Source organism: Rhynchophorus ferrugineus, unplaced genomic scaffold (genome assembly GCF_030347505.1).
Source record: "Rhynchophorus ferrugineus isolate W39M unplaced genomic scaffold, kcgeb_rfMv2 rfM2, whole genome shotgun sequence".
NCBI lineage: Eukaryota > Metazoa > Arthropoda > Insecta > Coleoptera > Curculionidae > Rhynchophorus > Rhynchophorus ferrugineus.
The window spans coordinates 18098153-18117794 of NW_027472581.1; positions in this window are offsets into that span (position 1 = coordinate 18098153).

Here is a 19642-nt window from a genome sequence, read left to right on the forward strand (position 1 = left end):
ATTAAACGAATAAAGGTGGAAAACAGCACACACACATCGCTACGAATTCCGTGGCCGGGTATTTATGCCTGTATTTATACGTGTGCTAGCCGTTTAGGATTTCTGTTCTGTACCGGTTATTTGTTTTTCCTAATGAAAAATTATTGCAACTTACCCTCGGCCATAATAAACCCTCCTCGTTACATTTTCAAAATTAAACCACCTCTCAGGTGTTTCATAAAACGCTTTCAAATGTATCTTTACGACTTTTTCGTATTCAAAATTCGAATCTACTACGGCTAGCTATAAGAAATTGTCCAATAAATATGTATATAAGTTATGAAACTTTTTAAAAAATTTCAGTTTACTTGTAAAATACCTGGCCTATAGGACGGATAGACATCTGAGAACTCCAAACCGTTACACAGCGTGTATTTCGTCATTCAGTCACGTGTATAATTGTTATGTAGTGCGGCCATAACTATCCAGTCATCTGATTGAAAACGAGTCGAAAGTCGAAAAACTAGTAAAAAGTAGAACGAGTCGATAGTCGCAAAACAGTCGAAACAGTTGATAGAAAAAAACTAGCACCAAAATAAAACAACTATACCAATTAGTCGGAAGATACTCTCAACTTGATCTAAAATCAAAGAGGTTGATCTACAAGACAATTATAAAGCCAATTTGGATGTATGGGGTGCAAATATGGGATTGCACTAAAAATTCAAATGAACTAGTCATACAACGCTGTCAAAACAAGGTTCTTCGATTGATTACCAATGCCTTTCGCTACGCAACCAAAGAAGAACTGCACGATGACCTGGAAATCAAATAGATTTGCGAAGTTATCCAAGATTTCGCCTTGAAACACGAAAGAAGATTACTAAATCATACTAATGTGGAAGCAATACAACTGCTGGGCAGAGCGCAGGATATCAGGAATTTGAAGCGAACCAAAGCGTACGAACTTACATAAAGTTTATACCTTTAGTGTAAACTATAGCTATAAATTATTATAATTTTATAATTGAGGAATACATATTGATGAATTTTCTCGCACTCGTCTTGCTTGTGTATTAATCTCAGTACATAGGAAAAGTAATAATAAATTAATTGTAAATTAAGATTGTACTAAGCGTATCTAATAAAGATGTTATAAAAAAAAACTAGCGACTGAAAATAGTAATTACTATATGATATGAATATTTTCATTTAAAGGAAGTAGAGCCATTTTTATATTTGAATGTTCTGTGGATCTGTAAAAAGTACTGTAATAATACTGTCGTCTGTAATACTGTAAAATGTAACTGTCGTATTTTAATAATATGTTAACACACTTACTGTAATAAGAATAGATAATAAAATAGAGCTTTAATAAAACCTAAAACCTAAAGATGCACAAAAACCATAAGTACTAAGTAAAAATTAAACATATACCTAATCATAGAAAAAAAATTAATCCACGAGATAACTAATAATGACCGTACAATAACTACCAGAACCTTTTTAAAAATGTAATCTTTCAATTGTTATTATTTAAACTAGAGTTGCGTTATATATCAAAGCCAAACCAAAATTCAGAGTTGATACGGCAACATTGCTACTTTTTGACGTCATAAATATAGATGACGTATCTTCACACCAACTTTGGATAAACTGTATACATTATTTCATCTCTTAACAACTCTGCATTTGTTTTAGGAGAAAAGTGAACCAAGCCAAACAAAATATGAAATTAAAAAAAAATTCTCTAAAATAATTCATAGATTTTGACCGAAAATTATGGTAATCTTAGAAATAAAAACTAATCCACGATATAATTTTTGGCCATTTTTGGCCGTACAATAACTACTAGAGACTTTTTAAATAAATTAAATCTTATTCCTTATTAATCCCTATTCAAAAATATAATATACATGTTCAGCTTTTCTCGCGTGATGCGGTTTCTTCGATTGTTAATAATTTGGCCAGATATTGAAAAAGCTCCGTTCCGAAGGGATAGATGTTTCGGGGATATGTAAAATATAACTGATATAATTCAATTAATATCATTTTAAGAGCATGTTAAAAATCTAATGGGTTTTCTAATTGCCCAATAAGTGGCATATCCAAATAGTGCTTAATTTGTAAAGTTATTTGTGTCTTAGTCTTTGTGTCGAGTTGTACTACTGTATATATTTTTTGAAGTTAGAATGGAAGATATTTCTTTTGTGATAATTTCCTGTATCGCCTGTGTATTCGATTTCATGTGTATTGTATATATATATATATATATATATATATATATATATATATATATATATATATATATATATATATATATATATATATATATATATATATATATATATAGATTATAAAAAGATTTATATATAGATGCTGATAAAATAAATCTTAACCAAGAAGTATATTTCTGTAACTGGAACATAATTATAAAGACCTATTTATAAAATGCAGTGTTTCTTCAATATCGTCAAATATTCTTACATTTGCTTCTTGCTATATGAACGAAATCATTAGTTCTAACATGACAAATTTAATTCAGCAGATATATCATTAGAATAACAACAGTTCGCTTAAAAACCATAAAGCAGCTAAAAATCATAAAGTAATATTGAACCCGTAATATATTTCCTTGGTTTATTAATGACTCTGAAATTTCAATGCATCCCCAGCACTTGTATATAATTGATAACAACAAGATGTAGAGATTAAAATGCTTACTACCATTTGATCTTATAAATGGGCAGATATGGATTTTAGACTTTAGATGTCTTACGTAGGACATTATTTACTGAGGTGATCTTCTAAATGTCATTTGAATAATAATTATCATGAGAAATACTGATTGCCCACATGGCAGATTCTGGAATCACTAAGAAAATTAAAATTCACTAAATTGAAATATGAATACAAATAAATTAGAAAAAGTAAATAAAAATTGGACTTGCAATGATATCTTATCAGATATGTTGATTATATCAGAGTCGGTTATACTATATTACATTGAAATACAAGTACGAAAGAATTCCATGAAAAATAATTATCAATTGTAATTAAAACCAACCAAATTTACAATGCTAATAAAATACCTAATAAAAGTACATACAGAACTAGCCCAAAAATAGCCAGAAAAATTATGCTTTATTCGTATTTATTAGATTTCGGATTGAACATGTAAACACAAAATAGCAGTAGTATGTTTTATTAAAAATAAACAATTTCCTGGAGTACATGTATGTAGTAGCTATCGATCTATCAATTTGACGTATTAATCCCCAATATATAACTGTTCAAAGCGTTGGCAAATTACCTGAAAAATCGTAGTATAATACCATTTTTTATGTGACCAAATTCCTCTTATTGATTGGCACATATCCAGACCGTCGTTGAACCAATCTCTAAAAATCCCGAGACCACAAGAGACATTTCTGATCGTAGAAAACGACAAGTAAATAAAAAAATATATTTTATTCCAGTGCTTTAGGAGGTTCTCCCCTTTGTTATTAGATTGAACGGGGAAAAAATGCGGAGGGTTTCAATATATAATGTTCTAAAAATCCTTCGTAAAATTACATATTAGCGAGTAAGCGAAAAAAATGTAAAACCCGAAATGGGAACGGTTATTTATGGAAGGAAAAATAATGTGTGTAAATGTGTGCAAATATTGGTGGAGGCAGAAAAATATTACGGTGTAAAAATTAGTTATCACCTACGTCCCACAAAAAAATATTAAATTAATTTAAACGAACCCATTTTACAAGAAGCAGAATTTATTTTATACGGTTTTATTAGTGCTCTTTAAATAATAAGTGTGATATAATTTATTGTATGTGTATAGCATGTGAATCAACAAAATGATTTTATAGCGGTTATTGAGATTTTAGGTATTTACAAAAATTATTACCGCTAGTACTTTAGTAACATGTCTATTCAAAAAGTCCCCGGCACATAGATGGCACTACTAGAATTAAATCCATATCTTTTTTAGTTAGACCTAACCCACAAAAGATGAGTGTATAAGTTTGATAAATGTCGGACAATTAGTTTGTGAATTATAGTATTTTGAGTGAAGCAACTTTTGTTATTGTGAAAAAAATTGATAAAAAGCAATTTCGCGTGTTGATGAAATATTGATTTTTAAGCTGCAAAAATACAATTGAAGCAAAAACTTGGCTAGATACCTAATTCCCGGACACTGTCCCAGAAAAATCAACCATCAAGGATTGGTATACCAAGTTTAGACATGGTGAAATGAGAACCGAAGACGGTGAACGCAATGGACGCCAAAAAGAGGTTGTGACCGACGAAAACATTAAACAAATCCATAAAATGATTTTGAATATATATATATATATATATATTGATGATTCGGAGCACTGTTTCAAGATGATCAAGCGTAATAAATCCGAGATTTTGTATCGATATGTGACAATGGATGAAACATGGCTCTATCATTTTACTCCGACGTCCAATCGACAGTCGTCTGAGTGAACTGCACACGATGAACCCGCTCCAAAGCCTGAGAAAACGCAACAGTCGGCTAGTAAGGTTATACCGTCTGTATTTTGTGATGCGCATGGAATAATTTTCATTGGCTACCTTGAAAAAGGAAGGACCATCAACAGTAACTATTTCATAGCATTACTGGACCGTATGAAGGACGAAATCGCCGAAAAAGAAAGTGCTGTTTCACCAAGACAATGCACCGTGTCACAAGTCAGTGAAAATGATGACTAAAGTTCATGAATTGGGCTTCAAATTGCTTCCTCATCCCCTGTATTCTCCAGATTCGGCCCCCAATTTCTATTTCCTGTTATCAGACCTCAAAAGAATGCTCGCTGGGAAGAAGTTTTTGTCAAATGAAGAAGTGATCGCCGAAACTGAGGCCTATTTTGAAGCAAAGGAAAAATCGTACTACAAAAATGGTATCCAAAAGTTGCAGGGTCGCTATAATCAGTATATCACCCTTGAAGAGAATTATGTTGAATAAGAAAAACTAATTTTGCCAAAAAAAGTGTTATATATATAATATACTATGGTAGGCCGGAGACTTTTCAATTGACCTGTTACTGTACGTGGCTGTCGATTGAAAGGTATTAACGTGGTAAACGAATTAGAGATATATCAAAATTTTTTGTTGGTCCATATTTTTCGACATTTCTTCAAAGGAGATATTTTTAATAAGCCTTTAAAAATATTTTTTTAATACTTAATTTTAAAGGTTTAGCCTTTTTAATAATTTTAGAGACGATTGACCTAATTTTAAGGGTATGTTAAAAATACTGGTATTTTTTTAATGTTTTAAATATATCGATGTTTTTTTGGCCTAATTCATCAATATTTTTATTTTTCCGGTATATTTTCTTAATATTGATATAATTAAAGTGTCGACATATTTTTTGTGGCCGATATTCCCAGGTTAATTCCTTGCAGAATTCCTTGACATAATCAACGTTTTGGAATGCTGGTACGAGAACAGCGAATAGCTTCCGAAAATAATATTTTATAATTCATAAATAATTTATAATTCATAAATAATTTTAAAATTCATTAATATTTTATGAAGAATCCAAATTTGATTATTTTCCTCTTTTTAGTGTTAGATATTTACTAAATAAATTACGCAGGTATTTTATTAAGTATTACAATGGAAAGCCCATGTAATGGCAGCCCGTATGTGGAAATATAGGAATAAAGAAACAATGATTTAAAATAAGAAACGCTTTAGGCCCCTACCTAGCCCGCTAGCTAGTCTAGTTGATTTGACAAATTCTCCTAACTAGAAAAAAAGTTGCTGCCCCTGTTGGGAGTCGATCCTGCGATCTGCGCGCGTTTGCTTAACGTTCTAACCGTTACACCATAAAAACAGTTGCCTGTAATATTTCTACGGCTTTTCACATGATATGATTAGTGCTCTAAAAGAAATTGAATGGCTTTTAAACTGAACTACTTCCAATTTTGATCACATCGGTTCCACAATAACATTATAGACTATATCTAATTATTTTATACATAAAATTTGGGAAAACTTTACTTCCTCGAAACATTTTATCAATTATTTTGATTATTCACTCTATAGACCTAGGTTCCGGACAATCAATAATAAATTTTATAATTGTAAATGCATTCCTTTGACATATACATCTAAATTGTAACCTAGTTGTGTTCGTTGTTATTTTACTATACATGCTAAAATCCAAATATCAATTTCAAAATTGTATTATTTACATTTTCTCTGTTTTAAAATACAAACAAAAAGAAAAAAAAAAGATCATGTTTAAGAATATTTGATGTCCTAAAGTTCAGAAGGTATTTCTGAAAATAATCTTAATTATATACTGCGAATACAAATTTTATAACATACCATTATTAAATTATCCTTATAATCTATCATGGCGAGTTTCGACCACAGTGATATAACTAGTATAAATAAGAGCATTTAGCTGAGGTATTGAAAACATTATTGAAAACGAAAGAAACAAAATAAAGTTGACGCCAAACACGGTATTATTCAATATGGAAATCAATATATTCACTTTGTATTGATGTATTTCCTTCGCATTTGGTTCTTTAACACCTCCAATGTGTTGTAAATTTTACTTGTATGTACGGATTTTTCTCTTGCAAATTTATTTTTCATCTATCAGCATCTATGTACTTTTCATACAATCTTTGCATCTTCTTATCAATTATTATGCAAGTATTTAAGTTAATTTGCGGATCCAAGAAAATATATTCTATAGATATATATATATATACATATATATATATATATATATATATATATATATATATATAATATATATATATATATATATATATATATATATATATATATATTTAATATATATATATATATATTTAATATATATATATATATACATATATATATATATATATATATATATATATTTAGTATATATATATATATATATAAATATATATATATATATATATATATATATATATATATATTTACAAGACTGCCAACGTAACAAAATCGAAATCACTACGACTACGCATATCAAGCGTTCCTACGAGTAGACTGGTTTGATTTCTTAATTCAACTTCTACCTTTATCGGTTATAATTAGTTTTCGCTACCGCAATATTAGATATGCAAATTGGAATGATGCATTTTATGGTTAAAAATATCTATTAGATTTTCTAATTATTTTTTCATCCGTCTCAATTATAATAAGTGATTAACTTACAAGAAATTGTACAACAAATGATATGAATTTGTTCTTAATAACTTTCATTATCATATCAACTAATGGTATACAATATCAAGATTGATTTCAAGGAAATAATTTTATCGCATTCACTACATTTAACCTCCAGGAATTTTAGGAAAAATTCATTGAAATGATCGAGACTCGATATCTCGACTCGACTATCTCGATAAAATTGAAATGTCCCCGTGTTTAATTTATTTTATATGTTTAGATTCAAATTCAATACATCATATGTGCTACAAAATATGAAAATGATATTCTACATAATAAATAGACAGATTTGTATTCGAAATTGGCCATCGTTACGTAGAGTCACAAATAAAAGTCATGTTGCAGCCGTGTCGATAAATCATGAACAACTGGTTCGCATATAGTCATATGTCAGACTATTGTACGTAGGGCGAATGGCAAGAGCTTCCTGGATGTTTTCCCGATAGGCTTTGGTGTCGAGAACAAGTGACATGTTAAATTGTTTCCGTCAAACTTAAACTAAAAGTTCATTTTGCCAGATAATTGAAAAGCTTTCATCAGTCAACAGGACGGAGTTTTCGATTTTGGATCGATACCCGTCGTAAATAGTTATTAATTGTACAATGTGCTCGCATAAAACATTACTTTAATATTAAATAGCAAAGAAAATGCAGCTAGCAAATTAGCAAGAGATTATATTGCTGCTCATGTCGTGTACAAACTTTTGTAATATCACGATACATACAAATTTAGTCACTTTATTAATTTTGAAAGATCCTTCTATAATATTCTATTATATTTGGTGTTACTTAACAATATATAACTACTGCAACAAATCAGTTTTGTTCGTAATTTAATTTTGTATATATGTCACGAAATTATATTATTTTTGTATTGTTAAGGCTCGGCACCGACTTCAACCTGATTAGTTGGTAGTAGTTAGTAGGTAAATAGATTTAGAATTAGTGGTATATAAAATACGTGTTGTAGATAGATTAAATAAGTTTTTGTTTATTTTATTTAGTTATTACAATTATTATTATGTATATGTATTTTGTTTTAGAAAGTCTTTTTGTGTGTTAAAAATCTAAGTTTGATTATTTTTTACTTTTTAGTGAGTTCCTTATTTATTTCTTGAAGACGGTTAAATTATTACGCAGTTATTTTATTACATTAAGTATTACAATGGATAGCCCAAGTACAAGTACAGTCCGTACGAGGAAAAATAGAACTAAAAAAACAATGATTGAATATAAGAAACGATTCAGACTCTACGGTCTGCTATCTAGTTTAGGTGATTTGACAAATATTACAATCAGACTAGAAGAAAAAAAGTTAGTTCAACATTCTTAATCATTACACCATAAAAATAGTTGCCTGCAGTGTTTCTACGACGTCTCAAATGATATGGTTAGCATTCAAACAACAAACTGACTGATATTTACGCTTCCGATTTTTCATCACATTAGTCCAGCAACAACATTATATACCAATATATGATTATTTTAGATAAAAAATATTCGATTATATGCACTCCAAATATAAAACAATAAACCATGAATAAAAAATATTACTATTTCCGAATATAAAACAATGGAAAATAGATTTAGGATTACAATTCAAAATTATATAACGGTTTAGTTAACAATCCAAAGGAGCTACAGTCCCAAGATCATTGTTCTGCATTTGTTGAGATTTGTTTGATGCTAAAATCATGTTGAAACACCACTTCTTAGGTTTAGAGAGAACTGCTAAATTCTACTGAACAATCAACAATCTTGGCAACTGGCTGTCCAATGGCCAGCAATAGCGATTGAGGAATATAAAATCATCCTTTCGCCTAATAATGCTGCGTCACACGTTACAAGAGGTGCTGACTGATTACTGATACTGCTGGCTTTCTGAGTGACATACTATATCAAGCTGAATACATGATGTGATACAGCGTTTTAAAACGTAAGCGTTTTAAAACGTAGTACGCGCATAGCATTTGGTAGATGATATAAAAAACTGGAATCATTAATTGATACATTTAACTGTATCAATTATTCCCAATGAAGATCAATTCAAATCAAAAATATCCGGTATTTGCATATACTCGATCATTTTCTCACTTTAACAAGTCCTTTGTTGAAAAAAAAAATTATTTTCCAAATTCTTGCCTTCTTTCTTTTTCCATATTTCTGATAATATGGTTATAGTTGGACAGTGCAAAGCACAATCTTGGTTTAGCAGCTAAAAGATTTTGAATTTCTTTACAATTTTAAAACCGTTGGCTATCCAAGTCATGCTGCCTTGGTCTAAGCAAGTGGTAATAGAAATTCTCATCCGAACTGCGACGTGGCAGTGAATCCTTTACAACTTTTGCTGGAGCCTGTGTCCTGTGAGCCATATACATTCAAGAAGATGACGTATCACATCTCATAACAAATTCAATATTGAAGTGGTACGATATGGCATGCAATTCATATGCTAGTTATTTTTCCTCAATTTGTTTTACAATGTTCTCCATACAATGTAAAAGCCTGGGAACAGTTGATTCAACAACTATTAATCTAATTTGAGAGTTTGAGCTGACTTTTCGTCCAATAAGTCTTTGAACTTATTTTTGGTTATCCGGTTCCTTCTTTTTCCTTAACAAAAAAATTACCACTTTTAAATCGTTGAAAGAAAAATCCGCAAATGGTATATAACCCAAAATAAACATGAAAATGTTTGATGAGTTCTCCAACAGAATATTTCAACGGAAATTCATAACCGGAAATAAATTTCGAAATGCAATTATGAGTGTTCCATGATTAGTGCCCGCATACACTGAATAACACAAACTGCAAAACTGTCACTGTATGCTGAGAATTGACAAAGCCTTGATATTTCACATTTTCACTAACAGATATGGCTAGTCAAAATACATATAAGCACATAACATGAAGACCAATGTTTTACCTAATATTTAAATAGAGTGAACATAAATATAAGTCATACAACTACGTAATATAAAACGCAAAACGGAACTGAATAAAGACAATAAAAAGATTAATGCATCAATAAATATTTATATCGAATTAATCTAATCCAATGAGGGAAAAAATGTAGAAATTTATTTGTACCCGAGCGAAAATGTTTACCATTTGTTCACTTTTCGGTCCCTGGGCGTATATAAATGCAAATTCCGAAAGTATGTTAACTACAATCTCCATATTTTACCGCCTTTACTTCCAGAAAGGCGATACGAGAGAAAGGCATAAGCAGGTATATATTTTTATCCAATTTCCCGCGTTATAACGCTTTTCTGTTTTAAAAACTTTCGCTTCGTACATTTTTTAAAATGGCACCGCTTCAAATTCGCCTTATTTTTTGTCTGCTTTTGGTTTGCAAACGTCGCGCTGAAATTGGTATTAGAAAGTTTTAAACTTTCGCGATGGGATACAGGCGACGGAATGCTTGGCGTCGGAATCGTGTTCCGTATCTTTTAGATTTAAATTTCCAACTCCAATTCTTAGTAATTACTGAATCGGTGACAGATCAATCACTGTAATTATAAGCATTTGTTAGAAAGTACTCATGTAAACAACTATTAAAATCGATACAATGATAAATTAGAGTTTGAAAACGTATTATTTTGTTGTTTGAATTCTGAAGAAATCTGCTTACAAAGTCCATCAAATACTTTTAAATACTTGTAGTTGTAATTTAGATTTTCACGTCAATGATAAAAATGACCTGGAAGCTAAAAGTATATTAATTGTATGCTGACCTTTAGTGGTTGCATCACCCTGTCTTCGTAAACGTCAGCATTGAATCATAAACCAATATTCATAAAGTTTTATTCAATCAGTGTCACTTTCAGAAACACTAATCAAGTGAATAACTAAGCTGTTTATTTCCGATCTAACAAAAACTTGCTCAAGAGTCTACCATTTGTCAATTTCTTCTTCAATGTGTCTGATCGAGCTCACACAAACCGAAGGTGCTATTTTCAACAATGCCTCTTCCCATAAATCCAGAAAATTCTAGTTTGAATATCCTCCTTGACCTGAATATCTATTGTAATAATTCTTTGCAACACCCCGTATCGACTCAACTGGATTAAAAATGCAATGATAAGGAAGAAAATGCGATACTCTGTGGCCATAACATTCAGTGATCTGATGTACTATATAGCTTTTCTCAGGCTTATTTCTAAAAAAGTAAATTACATAAAATGCAATTAAATATTTCATTTATATTTTACTTTAAGCCATTCCTTAATTGCAGACTTTGTTGGTGCACTTGTTGGGATTTTCCCCACCAGTGTACTATACATATGGTAGATATGGTGCATTGTACATAACAATAAATCATGGTTCCTCCAAGTACTTTAAAATCTGATTTTCAAACTACTGTAAAGACAAGTTATGGTTCATTTCTTCATGGTAGTCACCCTTGGACTTAGAGAAACACTAACTCTGCTCCAGTTATAAAACCGTTCCTGTTTCCAGCTTGAAGAACTATATGTGTGCGATGAATAAATGTTATGACTAACAAAACCTAATCGATAGTTATTCCTTCAATTCCTCCAAGCATTCAACAATTGACCAGGTCCACGGAATAATAGATGTTATTGAAAAAGCCTACGAAAGTAAGAGTATGCTCAGCTACATTCTTAAATGTAGCACAAGCCTTCCGTAAGGTTTGGCATGAAGGCGTTGTTCATCAAATACTGAAAATGCTACCAAAACTACACACCGAACTACTAACATCGTACACTACAACCAGAATGTTTACAAACAAGAAGAAGCTTACTCTACAATAAAAGAAGCTAAAGCAGGTATACCACAAGGAAATGTACTGGAACCAATGCTTTGCAATCCAATGCAAAAGGAACAGATAATTCTTACAACATGTAGTTAAATGTAAGTTCTGCATAAATCTAACTGATAAATATAATAATGAAGTAACAAAATCGACGAGTTCCATAAAATGTTCTTGAAAGTAGATTATCTCATCACAATATGTATTAATTCGAAATTTTATCGAAAACTACCATCTACTAGACGCCGGCAAAGAAAATCTGATAGCGTCGATTCAGTACGGAACAAGACATTGTTATCGAGAGATCACAAAACAAACATACAATATGTAAAGACGCGACGTTAAAGTATTCAATCGACCATCAGCACAAAAGAGAATTGAAAAGAGGATCGCGCATCCCTCCGAGAGTCGTCCTTATGCATTATTTCTGTGTGAGAGGAGGGATTTGTATCAATTTAATACCCGAGGGAGTGGTGGTAATCAGCTGGCATGTAAAAACTATCGATCTGGAATGCGACGGAATCCCGTTCGGTGTTTTGTTCGCGTCCCGGTTGCACCAGTCTCGTCACTGGCTCTATCGGCTTATCTGTAAATGACAAGTTAATAAATCAGCAATGTTTTCAATGAAACACCAATATTTAAAGAGCTCGAAGAGCTCTTAAAATTAATGAATTTGTTCAGATAATAACAATATTATATTTGTACTTGTTTTATTTGTACTAATTTTATTGTTATTTGATTTTTTATTGTTTCCTAAATTTTTAGAAAATGGACGTTCAAATTTAAAAATGATGTTAAAACAACTTATTTCTTCATCATACCTAAATATATTGAATTAAAAGGCGGTCTATAAATGGTTTAAAAAATGGTACAAATTAAAACAAAGTTAACTTACAACAACGCGAACCAGAAATGGAAAAGCAATATAGAGCCATAGTTGATGGCTGCAGCTGTTCTGGCATGTGACAGAAGCATGTGAGGAATATGTTCACTACTCACTCAGATATATTCAAATAAATGTGATCTGAATCTATGAAGTTATTCCTCAGATACACATCAATTCTCGCATCTTAAATAAATTACTTCGTTTCTAACACTTTCTGAGTGAAATACGTGTAGAATTTGCCTTAAACATCGCATTTGAAAGACCTCAAGCTTACAGATTTTAGACTCTAACATTATCTGCGTCAAGCCTCTGAGCCCTATAAAAAGAACGGACATATTCGTATTAATTGAGAAGCGGATTTTAGTCATGGTTATAATATGTCTTCTCTTCCACAAACATCATCTTAGAAGAGCAAAAGCTCCTGCAGCGTAACCTATCTGGCTATTACTCCAACGCTAAATGTCACTTTTTTGTCATATATTACTGATCCCAAGTACTTGAACTCCTGCATTTGCTCTATCTGGATCCCGTTAAAATTTGCAATAGCAGTCAATCCATCAATTGTCAATACTTTGATCTAGGTATTTTTTTGAAAACCAGAAGTTTAAACCCTTGAATAGACTTGAACTGCTAAAGTTAATATACGAATTAATATTAAAAGGTTTGCAATATAATACTGGATAACTTCAAATACTTAAATTAAATTCATATTTGCCGGTGGCGCAGTGGTAAAGGCGGTGGAACGGTCCTCCTACTGTTGCGATAGCCGCTGGTTCGAATCCTGCTGGGGCATGGTCGTAAATTTATGTTTGTGATTGTTTAAAATTTGTGAATGTTCTAGGCAAGAGTGTAAAATCCGACAATGAAAATGATCCCAGTCACGCCAGTAACCGGGCCTGGTTGTTTTCTGGGATAATTTCTAAAGTTGGTCACTCGCCAGTCGGTAGGCTTAATGCTGAGGACCGTGGTTCGGAGTCCACGTTAAACTTTAGACCCAGTTCAGATAAACCCATAGTTGGTAAAAGGAGACTTTAAAATATATTTAAAAAAAATTCATATTAAATCAAAACAGTTATTTATTAAATTCATATCAAAGTTAATTCATTGGGCTTTGACTTTTATTTCGTAAGTTTTCAAAACAAGTATTAACCCAAAAAAAATATTGGCGGCCTTCTTCTTTAATAAAAAAATACATTAAAATATTTTTATTGTGGACATTCTCCATCAATAAAAAATGTATAAATATTGTTTTTGAAATGTTAAAAGTTGTGCATTGTATACAGTTTTGAATGGTAATGTAAAGTTAAAAAATAAATAAATAAATAATATGTTGGGACTGCATTTAAGGAATAATGAATATCTTAATGATCATTTTGACCATCCACTTGATAAAACAACACTTTCTTTTTTCCGAATATGTGCCACTGCTTATATTTCTTTTTTGAATAAAACCAATAGAAATAAACAAAAAAAGAAAATACAATAAATATAACACGTCAATTGAAAAATCGTCGACCTACCATGGTAAAAAACATTTTTTGACAAAATTAGTTTTTTTATTCAACATAATTCCCCTGACTGATACACTGATTATAGCGATTCTCCAACTTTTTTGTAGTACGATTTGTTCTTTGAATCATAATAGGCCTCAGTTTCGACCATCACCTCTTCATTCGACGAAAATTTCTTCCCAGCGAGCATTCTTTTGAGATCTGAGAACAAGGAATAGTAAATGGCAGCCAGATCGGAAGAATATGGTGGATGAGGAAGCAATTCGAAGCCCAATTTATAGATTTTTGCCATAGTTTTCACTGACTTGTGACACGGTGCACTGTCTTGGCGAAGCAGCACTTTATTTTTCTTCAAATGTGGCCGTTTTTCGGCGATTTCGTCCTTCAAACGGTTCAATAACGCTATATAATAGTTGCTGTTGATGGTTCTTCCTTTTCCAAGGTAATCAATGAAAATTGTACCATGCGCATACCAAAATACAGACGCCATAAACAAACCAACCAACTGTCGTGTTTTCCCACGCTTTGGACGGGTTGATCATGTGCAGTTCACTCGAATGACTGTTGTAGATTAGACTTCGGAGTGAAATGATGGAGCTATGTTTTATCCATTGTCACATATCGACGCAAAAACTGAGGTTTATTACACTTCATCATCTTCAAACACTGCTCCGAATTGTCAACTTGTCGTTGTTTTTCATCAAAAGAGAACACGCGCGTCACCCACTTTGCACAGAGCTTTCTCATACCCACATATTCGTAAATCTGATGATGTACATGTTCAGTTGATATCTTTAGAGTGTCTGCTATTTCATTCAATTTCAATTTACGGTCATTCAAAATCATTTTATGTTTTCGTTGGTAACAACGTCTCTTGGGCATACTCTGCGTCACCATCTTCGGTGCTCATTTCACCACGTCTAAACTTAGCATACCAATACTTGATGGTTCATTTTCCTGGGATAGTATCCAGAAACTCGGAATTAACCCAAGTTTTTGCTTCAACTGTATTTTTTACCTTCAAAAAGCATTATTTTGTCAACACGCGAAACTCCTTTTTGTTCATCTTTTTCACAATAACAAAAGTTGCTTCACTCAAAATGTTATAATTCACAAACTACTGATCCAACAGTCGTCAAATTTATACACGCATCTTCTAAGGGTTAGAACTAACTAAAAAACATATGATATTCAATTAGACTGTTATAACACAAATATTTCTGTATATTAACAATATGCTATTATAATGTATACATATGGAATCCTCTTCAGATCTAATAACATTTTGTTTATGTATTTACATCAAATAAGAAATAATACACCAATTTATTAGTTGAAACAACAACCAATTAGTGGTTATAATTAGACCTTAGATAAAGGAATTGCTTCACATAACGATGACTAGTTTTTAACTGAAAAAGGAAGAGGTTCTATGTTCGGCTGTATATATTTTTTAATGTATGTTCGCCGATTGCACCGTCAATTGTGGGCCGATTTTCAAAATTCTTTGTTTTTTCGAAAGAGTGCACCTCGGAGGATGTCCCGTTGGAACTAAATCAGGATCTGTTGGGGGATAGCTAACATAATATTATAACTAGATAAATAGTTTTAGGTAGATATTAAGCTAAATATGTGTGTATATAGTTGAATATAGAATACGTGTAGTAAATAGGCTAAATAAGTTTTCTGATTATTTTTATTTAGTTATTACAACGACTATGTTGTAAATATTTCATTTGAAAATGATTTTTTTGGGTTAAAAATCTAAGTTTGAATATTTCTACATTTTTTTTTGAAATCCTTATTTAGTTTTTGAAGTCGTTTTCAGTTTTTTTGTTAAAAATACTTAATAATTTGTATGTTCATAATAGATATTCACTAAGAGGTTCGTATTCATTCACAAATCACATAGTAAAACGTAGTTTAGTCAAATAAAAAAATAAGTATCTTCAAATCTCAAACAAAACATAAAATTAGTTAACAATAACATACATTTTAAATATACATTACGGTGGATCCAAAACATGATTGACTTTTATATTTATTCTCTCGTATAATTACTCAACTTTATTATTTATTAGTTACTACTAGGTATTACATTGTTTCTTCTTTACTAACTGAACTTATAATCTTTTTGAACTTTTAATTGATATTAAACGACCACATCCTAAAAATAAATATGATATTGCTATTATAGTATCAATTAACTTCCGCAACATGTTTACTAACCAACTCTGCTGTTCTTTTGCGTGAAAATAATACATTAAGATTAGAACTGATCAGAAAATATATTCAATTCATCATCTCCATAACTTATTCAATATCGATCATCTGCCGTAAACTACATCATTTTTAAATATTGTTATAGTATAATTTTATAAAATTGGTTTATTTTTCGCAAATGAAATAGAATATAAGTATCATAACAATATAAAAAAATTCACATAAAAGCAGCAATGTATCAAAATTAAATTTCTTATTTTATGGTGCAATTGTTTATGTAAATGGCGTTGAATCAAAAAAAGACGAATTAGTTTATTGTTAAATAATGGTAGCAATCAAATAATGGTTAGGTCTTCTGATAAAAATAAAATAAAAATTCCAAAATCGATCTCAAAATTTAGTCCAATATACCAGTACCTTTTTAAAGTTATCTACCCTTCTAAACCCATATAGTATCTTGCACCATGAGATATTTGTTATTAAAAATGCATTAAAAACACAAAAACAAATATATAAAAAATGTAATGTGTAATTTTCCTGATTTCTTTTAATCTTCAGCACTTTTTATCAATCATGTTAATCAAATAGGCTATAAAACGGAAGAAAAAAGAAAGCTCTCAGATTATCTCTAAAGCCGTCTCCTTATCGGCCATAGTGCGTTTTCTCTCCCAAGCGATGAAAAAATCAATCAACATTGATGTCTCATTACTTCAGTGTATTAAATAAACCTATCCGAGTGTTAGTATATTGATTGATAACAGGAAGCTTTTGTCGCTGTTTCCAATTCGATAACGTAGGATATGCTAAATTATTCAGACAACTGAGGGGGAAGAAAATATATTTCCATTAAGTACTAATGCTGTATCAGTTTTTGCGGGTTTAAAGTTGTTACGGTCTCCTAGATAAATTACCGGGAATAGATCCGCCATTGTTGGATTCTAAGTAATTATTTATCTATATCATATATCCACTAATGTTACGTATAGATGCCAATAAATAATTTGAATAGTATATATATCAGAAATTATATGCCTTGACTTATATTCAAAATAAATGCGTTAGGCCTGAGCTAACATATAGATGCCACCACTATTGACATATTGATATAACTTCTAGATCCTAACGTTCGAACGATACGTATGGAAATGTCAATGATTATTAATTTATAACCTACATGACTTCTAAGTTAATAGAAGAATATTGCTGGATCTAAACAATCACTTTATGGGCGATATGAATAACCTGCATCAAGGATATCTATTCTTATATAAACATAAATTACCCTACAAAAATAACGCTGATTGTATAATTACCAGACTACTGCGAGACACTGAGTAACAAATATCTCCGGATTTGGTACATGCGCACTATTCTGCATAGAAAACCATAGAAAAGAATAAACTATATTACCTTCCTTTTCTAATGGGGGTACATTATATTCGAGTCGATCGAGTCAAAACAACAAAAAATATAGAATATTTAAATTTTGTGTTACAATAATAATTCTACAGTAATAATAATTAAATTGTTGTGTTATTCTTGGTGGTTTAACACACTGGTTTTAAAACATGTAAGAAGAAGGGTAAGTGCAGAATTTAAGGTAAAATTTTTAAAAGTTATAAAATCCAAACAGCATCAATTTTATTTATAGTGGAAATGTTAGCTGCCAAATTATAACACATCAGTTTCAACGACATCGAATAGGTATCAAGATATGCAAAAATTTAATGATAACAAGAACAGACAAGAAAATGATTCTTGATCTTTCTTTTTCGTTTGAATTTAACTATATTGGCTGAATTTGATCTAAACGATACTGGCCTGGCCGATTTTTATGGTAATGTTTACTTATATAGTCCTTGGAGTTCATGTTAATTGTTCAAATATGTAAATTAATTTAAATATGGTGCTTTTATATAAATAGAAAGGCATATAGAAATTATTTCTATTATTTCATTTTATTCAATAATTTTTTAAATAAAATGTGTTACTTAAAAAATTTTCCAATGTTTATTTCCCACCATATATATATATATATATATATATATATATATATATATATATATATATATATATATATATATATATATATATATATATATATATATATATATATATATATATATATATATAATTATAAATATAATACAATGTAAAAAATAAATAGAATGTATAAGATTATAAACATCAGTCATAACAATTTTTTCGATATCTATAACAATAACACGAACGTGTTTGATATAAAATTGGACGGATTTTTTTGTAAACCTTCCACTTTCACTTTACCCTAAATAACCTGTTCATATTTATCCCTGAACAAATGTGTTTACTTTAATAAAAAACTGAAACAGCATGTTTCGCAGTGTAACTTTATACCAGAGGCTTTCTATTTTTCTATGCTTATACTGACTGAATGTTACACTCTGAATGATACATGAAATTAAGTTGTTTCATAAAGCCATTTTTTCATTATTCATTATAACAATTAGTTAACTAACATTAATAAGTTATTTGTTTTTATTTTCTTTTGCGGTTTTAAATTTGCAAAGTACTTATTTTACGATGGTCACTTTAGGCTTAACATATATTCAACTATTTTTAATAAACACTGACTTTTACTTATAACTTCACTGAACTAGATCAGATTGGTCCTCTTTAATCTTTTTGTCAACCCAATGTTATCTAGGAGCTTAAGAACCTCAATGTTGATGTGCTGATGGAGCCTCTCATCATGTCTTTAATCCTCAAAGATCTGCATCGCTACAAATATACCATGAAGCTTCAACAATACAAATACAATCTCTATGATATTTTTATTTCTTTGGCTGGTACAATCCCAGTGTTGATCCAATATTGAATTCAAGCTTAATATATACTGTCAGGTCTGAGTATCTATCAAATAAATAAGTGCTTCACATTTTTTCTTAACGTGTGACTTACACCTGGGTATAGCATGGAATGTCATAGCTAGGTACTTAGCTGTATCTCCATACAGAACTACTTGCTAGTTTAGATATATTTGTGGTTAATTATTTTCTT